Source organism: Physeter macrocephalus, unplaced genomic scaffold (genome assembly GCF_002837175.3).
Source record: "Physeter macrocephalus isolate SW-GA unplaced genomic scaffold, ASM283717v5 random_508, whole genome shotgun sequence".
Taxonomy (NCBI): Eukaryota; Metazoa; Chordata; class Mammalia; order Artiodactyla; family Physeteridae; genus Physeter; species Physeter macrocephalus.
The window spans coordinates 1-8,163 of NW_021145794.1; positions in this window are offsets into that span (position 1 = coordinate 1).

Consider the following 8,163-nt stretch of genomic DNA (forward strand, 5'->3'; position numbering starts at 1 on the left):
AGACTTTTGGGTTGACGTTAGAAGGAGTTAAGCCTTTGGGAGCTCTTGGGATGGAATGAATGCATTTTGCATGCGGGAAGGACGTGCATTTGGGGAAACCGGGGGGCAGAATGCAATGGACTGAATGTTTATGTCCCTCCAAAATGGACTAAGACAGCTGGTGCTGGAGCTTTCCAGGCCTGGGTTTTTATCTCAGCACTACTGTGTTACCTCTAGCAAGAGACTTCCATTTTCTGAGCCTCAGTGTCCCCAGTCTGTAAAATGAGCATCAGAGTAGTGGGTAAAGGAAAGTGAAATTGTGTAGGACATTTAGTCCTTAGTGGGCACTCAGTGAATGCTCTGTATCTGATCGTTATCGAGGGATAACTGGATCACACTGGGCTCCTCACCGTTCCTCAAATATACCTTCATGTTCCCACTTCAGAGCCTTTGCACTGGCTATTTCCTCTGCCCAGAATGTCCTTCCACCAGATGTTTCCATCCCTCACTTCATTCACTCCCTGGAGGTCCCTGACCACCAAACCTGGAACAGACCCCTCCCCACTGCTGTCACACTCTATCTCTGGCTCTGCTTCTTTTTCTTCCAGCACCTCATGAGGACACTCAAACAGCTTTGTTGGGCGGCCCATGTGGTGAGGAACTGAGGCCTCCTGCCAACAGCCAGGAAAAAACAGAGACCCCCTGGCAACAGCCATCTGAGTGCACCATCTTGGAAGTGGATCCTCCAACCCCAGTCAAGCCTTCACATGAAGGGAGCTCAAGCCCATGTTTTGACTACAACCTCATGAAAGATCCTGAGCCAGAAACACCCAGCTAAACTGCTCCTAAATCCCTGAAATCATATGAAATAATAAATGCTTACCATCTCAAGCCACTAAGTTGGGGAGTAATTTGTTACATAGCAATAGTAAACTAATACAGAGCTCAAGACAGCTCGAGGGGTGTCCAACCACCATGTACCCCACCCATCAAGGTCCAGCTGAGGCTGGAAGGTTCAGGAAAGGGCATCCTTGGCCAGAAAAGAATTATGTACCTGGGCCCTTCCTCTTTCCTCCTCGGCTGTCAGAACTCTCAGGGCTAGATTCCTGGGCTGGGGTCTAATCTGCTGAGCCCAGGTGCCCGATGCCATCTATACACCCTGCTTCCTTGCCAAAGATTTAGTTCCCTTTTCTGTCCTCCCAGTCCTTTCTAGTCTAAAATTGCCCAAAGGGACTTCCCTGGTGGCGCAGTGGTTAAGAATCTGCCTGCCAATGCAGGGGACGCAGGTTCGAGCCCTGGTCCGGGAAGATCCCACATGCCACGGAGCAACTAAGCCCGTGCGCCACAACTACCGAGCCTGCGTTCTAGAGCCTGCTGGCTGCAACTACTGAAGCCCGCGCACCTAAGAGCCCATGCTCCGCAACAAGAGAAGCCACCGCAATGAGAAGCCCGTGCAGCAACCCCCTGCTCGCCACAACTAGAGAAAGCCCGCGCGCAGCAATGAAGACCCAACGCAGCCAAAAATAAATTAAATAAATAAATTTATAAAAAAATAAAATAAAATTGCCCAAAGTCCTTGCTTAAAAAAGAAGTCCAGTTTTTATAATCTGGACTCCTTCTCCAAAAGTGTGTGTCCAGCTGAGGCCATCACCGGCAATATTATATCCCTCCACCCCCTCCCCACTGTGAATGGTTTGCTATGAATTTCCCTACTTTTCAGATAATGAATCTGAGGCAGAAGACAGTGAAAAAAGCCACACAACTGGCAAGTGATTGAAGCAGCTGGTCTAGACTCAGGTCTATCTGATTGCAGAACCGCAGCTCTTAACTACCTACTATACCCAAGTAATAATAACGGTGATAGTAAAAACAGAATTAACTATTATGAGAGCAGTATGTGCCAGGCATCATTTTGAGGGCTTACTATGGGTTTAACGATCCCAGCAAACTGTATGGAGAGAATGTTGTTTCCCTCCATCTGACAGAGGAGGAAACTGAGGACGACAGAGGCGAAGTATCCTAGCCGGTAAGTGGCCCAGCACTGATTTACACTCAGGCTCCAGAATTCAGACCTTGACCAAAGTCGTCAGCGCCGGCCCCGCACCCCACGCCCACACCAAGGACCCCCCAGCCCAGGGAGCCGCGAGCCGCCTCCCCTCTTCCGCCCAGGGAATCTGGTTTCTGAGGGGAAGTGACTCAGTGGCCTGGGGCACCGCAGATAATTATTCCCTTCCAATCCCGGTAATTAAAGGTCCTAATGGCTCTGCAGAGGACGTACAGCCCAGTTACTCCAGCGATCCCTACCCCTGCCCGGGGATCAGCGCGGGACGCACGAACTTCCCGTGCACGAGTTTGGCCGGAATCCCAGGCGGCGGCCTCACGGGCTGCAGCGAGTTTGCGCGAGGCTCTGGCGCCCTCTGGTGGCCCTGGGTAGTGGAGGGCTGGGGAGCTGCTTCCTGGGCAGCATTAGGCCCCCCAGTCGAGCTGGTCGTCCACCTCCTGGACCCCCTACGAAGAGTAGCCCCCGCTCGCCGCAACTAGAGAAAGCCCACGCAGCAACGAAGACCCAACGCAGCCAAAAATAAATAAAAAAAATAAAATACATTAATATTTTTAAAAATATATTCCTGGGCAGCATTAGGCCCCCCAGTCGAGCTGGTCGTCCACCTCCTGGACCCCCTACGAAGAGTAGCCCCCGCTCGCCGCAACTAGAGAAAGCCCACGCAGCAACGAAGACCCATCGCAGCAAAATAAATAAATAAATTTATAAGAGTAGCATCAAAATGTTAACTAAAGTTATAGCCCTCAAAGAATTGCAAACAGGTACTCAAACAGATACTCGTACATGCACGTTCATAGCAGCACTGTTCACAATAGGCAAAAGGCGGAAACAACCCACATGTCCATCAATAGATGAAGGGACAAACAAAATGTGATCTACCCTCAGCCATAAAAAGGAATGAAGTACTGACACATGCTACGGTGTGGATGACCCTTGAAACATTATGCTGAGTGAGAGAAGCCAGACACGAGAGATCATATTGTGATTCCATTTCGATATGATTCCATTTACGTGAAACACCCAGAATAGGTAAATCCATAGAGACAGAAAGCAGATTGGTGGTTGCCAGGGCCTGGGAGAGGGGAAGACATGGAGAGTGACGGCTAACGGGCACTAATGGGTATGGGGTTTCCTTTTCGGGTGATGAGAATGTTTTGGAACTAGACAGAGGTGGTGGTTACACAACCCTGTGAATGGACTAAGTGCCACTGAGTTGTACTTTAAGGTGGTTAATTTTATGCTATGTGAATTTCATCTCAATTTTTAAAAAAGTAAAGAAAAAGTGTTAGATAAAGGAGTGAGGATTTGGAGGGAGTTTGGAGATGTGCCCCTCCTATTTCTCCTGTTCCCCATCCCCTCCATCCCCCCAGGCTGGTTTTGACCCCAAAATGGGCTGCTGGAGGCTGGGAAGTTGCTCTCTTACCCCTGTCCTGGCAGAAGCTGGGGATGGTCCCACTCCCACAGAGGACGTACGGGAGCGTGGGCCACTGCTCACCTGCAGATCAGCCAGGCTGGCTCCCCGATCCCGGTCAACGTGCTGTGGCCACGTGACCACTCGCCAGCATCCAGTAATTGAGCCTGGCCTCAGGGTGAGCCAAAGGAGCCACAGGAAGCTTGTCCAGCAGGGGCGCTAGAATCAGAAGGGGCTGCAAGGCAAGCAGGTCCTCTCTGGAGAGTAAGACCTTGAGATACACAGAGAGGAGCAGAAAATGGCTAGAGGGTAGGAAGAAAATGGAGCCACAGGGTAGGAGGAACCTTGAGGGCAGAAGCTACTGGCTAAGGAGGCTGCCCTGTCCTCTGCTATGAGGGCTATCAGGACCATTAACTACCCAGATTGAAAGGGATTATCTTCAGAGCCTCAGGCTGCCCATCACTTCCCTTCAGCCACTGGGGAATCAGATCACCTCGGGCTATTCCCAGGCCAAGAGCTGGACTCTGGGGCCAGCTGCCTGGGTGCACTTCTGGGCTCTGCCATGTATGCTGGCTGTGTGACCTCGGGCAAGTTACTTCACCTCTCTGAGGCAGTGGGAGACACAGGGCCAAGGAGAGGAGGAGATGAGAGGAGAAGAGGAGGGCGGGAAGTGTTTGGCAATACTTTTTTTTTTTTTTTTTTTGTGGTATGCGGGCCTCCCTCTGCTGCTGCCTCTCCCGTTGCGGAGCACAGGCTCCGGATGCGCAGGCTCAGCGGCCATGGCTCATGGGCCCAGCCGCTCCGCGGCATGTGGGATCCTCCCAGACCGGGGCGCGAACCCGGTTCCCCTGCATCGGCAGGCGGACTCTCAACCACTGCGCTACCAGGGAAGCCCGGCAATACTTTTTAGAAGCAGAAGCAGGGAGCTGAGGGCAGAGGGGTGTGCAGAGAGCAGCTGAGCCCCACACTTCCATTGTCCCCAAGCTGGGCTCCCTTCATTGCTGAGATGGTTTCCTAGATTGGTAGCCATCAGGGTGGCTGCCTGACTTACCCTTGTCATGGTGATATCAGGTAGTACCTGATTTTCCATGCAATCTCGGTTCAAGATGTTCCCTGGGGCTGATCTTCCTCTCTCACCCCTGATGACTGGTTCAAGGATGGCCAGGTCAACCCACAGACCCAGTGAGAATCAGTTTCAGGCTTGGGCAGAACACTCTGATAAGAAAATGACTCATTCCATTCTCTTGGATCTGGGAGGACATGAGCTCAGAGCTTCCAGGGGCCATGTTGCCCGAGAATGAATCCTCTCAGAGCAAAGCAAAACCCAGAGGCTGGGAGAAACTGAGTCCCGACGATAATGGCTTTGCACCCAGATCCAGCCATACTGGAAAACAATTACTCTTAGACTTCTCAGCCATGTGTCCGTTAATTCTCTCTTTGGCTGAAACCTGTTTGTGTGCAGCTTTTAGCTACTTGGCGACTAAGAGAGTCCTTCCAAGCACCTATGGGTCCTTCCGGTAACCATATCACCCACAGGTCCCTCATGGGCCACTCAGGCCTGAAATAGGAGACTAGGATATGGTCCTGGGGTTGACTGGAGCACCAGAACATTTCCTATATGCCCTATTTCCCACAATGCCCTATATTTTGATTCCCTTACCCCAAATGACACATTTCCCAGGTAAGGACCTAGTTGTTTTAAAATTTTCTATTACTCAAAGATGTCTGAACTGCCAGCCAAAACTTGTGAGCAGGAGAAGGGGATAACACCTAACAATTACTGGGGACTTACTACATGCTGGTGCTGTTCTGCGAGCTTTATATTATTACTCAGAGGGGCAGTAAGGCGTAGACTCAAATTCCGGACTGCCTGGGTTCAAGTCCACTTGCTCATTGTGTGAGTTCAGGCAAGCTATTTCATCTTGCTTTTAAAATTTGTAAAATGGGGATGGTAAAATTGTTCCTACTTCTAAGCATTTTCATGACAAGCAAAACACACAGCAAGTGCTTAGTAAACATTAGCTATTATTCTTGAAATCCCTCATAACACCTTATGAGACGGGGCACTGTTACTTCTTGTGGTTTACAGATGAGGAAACCAAAGCACAGAGAGGTGAAGTGACTTGCCGAAGATCACACAGCTTGAAAATGGCAGAGTGGGGACTGGAAGTCACTTAAAACATTAAGTCCATTAATTTCCAGCTCGAAGCATGGTCACAGGTTGCTTTATGAGTCTGAGGCTTCACAGGACAATGCAAGAACCCCCCCTGCCCTTCTGTAGTCCCAGATGTGGCTCAGGGACCATACCCGTCAGCCTCCCCTCCCTTCAGCCCCACCTGACCAGAAAACATATATAAATATACACAGTTAATATACATACCAAAGGCAGCCATTCTGGCCTTCTGGGAAGGGGTGTGATTTATGTCTTGGAAGGGGCTATTAGTCCTGTGAGTTTTGCTCGGGCAGTACTGGGATAGGTTTCTTTGGACTTGAACAGGAGGTGGCTAGGAATAGGGGCTTTAGAATACAATAGGCTTGGGCTGTAGTCCTAGCTCTGCCCCTTCCTGTGTGACCATAGGCACGTCACTCCACTCTCTGAACCTTGGTTTGAGGATTCAATATGAGGGTCTGTGTAAAAGGAACTTGGCCCTGGGCCAGTATGCAATACATCTTGGTTATTAATAAGCAACAGGTGAAACTCAGAGGAGGTTTAAATTGCTCCTTTGGGAGAAAGCATTCAGGAACCACCGGGGGAATCTGTGGACCTGTGGCAGACAGGAGGGTTTGGGGAGGCGGGATGAGAGGCCCCATACATGATAGAGGGGAAGAGGAGCCCGCAGTGCCACCTTTTTTTTTGGCTGCGCAGCATTTGGTATCTTAGTTCCCTGACCGGGGATTGAACCTGTGCCCCCTAAATTGCAAGTGCGGAGTCTTAACCACTGCACCACCAGGGAAGTCCACAATGCCACCTTTTAAGGCAGGGCTCTCAAATCCTCCCTTTGATGCTAGGGAATGAGATAGCAAGAAATCCCAGGTCTCCACGCCTTTAGCAAAATTCGTTCATACTCAGGACCCCGGCTCTGGGCTGGTGGTGCACAGGTTTTGTCCCAACAGAGGAAGGGGGGCCCTTGAAGTCAGGGGACTCTGGCCCTTCCTATCACTCCCCCTCCCCCATGACCCTCCCAGTGTGTGGCCTGGGCTGACGTGTTTGTGGTGGAGGACAATTTCAGTTCCTTCTTGGGGCTGGCTGGTCCTGCCCACTTCTGGGGTGGGGCAGCCACTGTGGAAGGAAACTCTGCCTCAGACCCTAGCCTGGACCACTGTCTTCCCCAGCAGGTGGCGAAGAGGGGGAAAGGATCAGTGGAAAGGGTTGGGAGCCCAAGATCTGGATGCAAGATGGCGGGTCCTATGGGCACCTGCCTGGGAGGACTGGTTCAGGCCGAGTCACGTCCCAGTCACCCAGCACCTACTATGTGCCGGACACTGTGCGAGGAGCTTGAGATGCTGCAGTGAACAAAGCAGACAAAATTCCCCAGACAAAATTCAAGGACCTACCTTCTCCTGGCGGGAGGAGGGTGTGTCACAGGTTAGGCAGAGCCATCAAACCCAGGTATGCTACCTACAGTTGGCTTCTCCCGGTTCTTTTACCTCATGTACCTTCTCACCTCACCTCATTTCCTCAGCCTCCTGAGAAAAGCCCACAGGTTTCCCTGATCTCACCTCTCCTCTCGCTCTCTTTGCTCCAGCCACACTGGCCTCCTTGATATGTTTCTTGCCTCTGAGCATTTGCATTTGCTGTTCCCTCTGCCAGGAGTGCTTTTCCCTCTGGGTATCTGCATGGCTTGTGCCCTTATTTCCTTCAGGTCTTTACTGAAAAGCAGCTTCTCCAGGAGGTCTTCCCTGGCCCCTCCTAGCTAAAATGGCAACTCCACCATCCTCATTCACAATTCATATGCTCTTCCTCTGCTTCATTTTTCTCCTTGACTCTTAACTTCACCTAATGTACTGTACAAATGTTGCTTTATATTTTCCCCTCTCTGTTAAGGGAGGGCAGGAGCACTTGTCTTTCATTTTTACAAGATAATTTATTGAGGTGAAATTTATACGACATAAAATTCACCATTTTAAAGTGAACAATTCAGTGGCATTTAATACTATGTTGTGCAACCATCACCTCTATCTAGTTCCAAACATTTTCATTGCCCCCAAATATAACACTGTACCCATTAAGCAGTCACTTCCCATTCTCCTCTCCCCCTAGTCCCTGGCAACAACCCATCTGCTTTCTGTCTCTATGGACTTATCTATTCCAGATAATTCATACACATGGAATCACACAGCATATGGTCCTTTTGCAACTGGCTTCTTTCACTTAGCATCATGTTTTCAAGGTCCATCCACACTGTGGCCTGCATCAGTAATCCATTCCTTTTTATGGCTGAGTAATATTCAATTGTATGGATGTACCATGTTTTATTTATTCACTCCTCTGTTGATGGACATTTGGGTTGTTTCCACCTTTTGGCTACTGTGAACGGTGCTGCTATGAACATGCATGTACTTGTCTGTCTTTTTAACTTGTATCCCTGGTGCCTCAGAAAGAGTAGTGCTCAATAAATACTGGCTGAGGCTTCCCTGGTGGCGCAGTGGTTGAGAGTCCGCCTGCCGATGCCGGGGACACGGGTTCGTGCCCCGGTCCGGGAAGATCCCA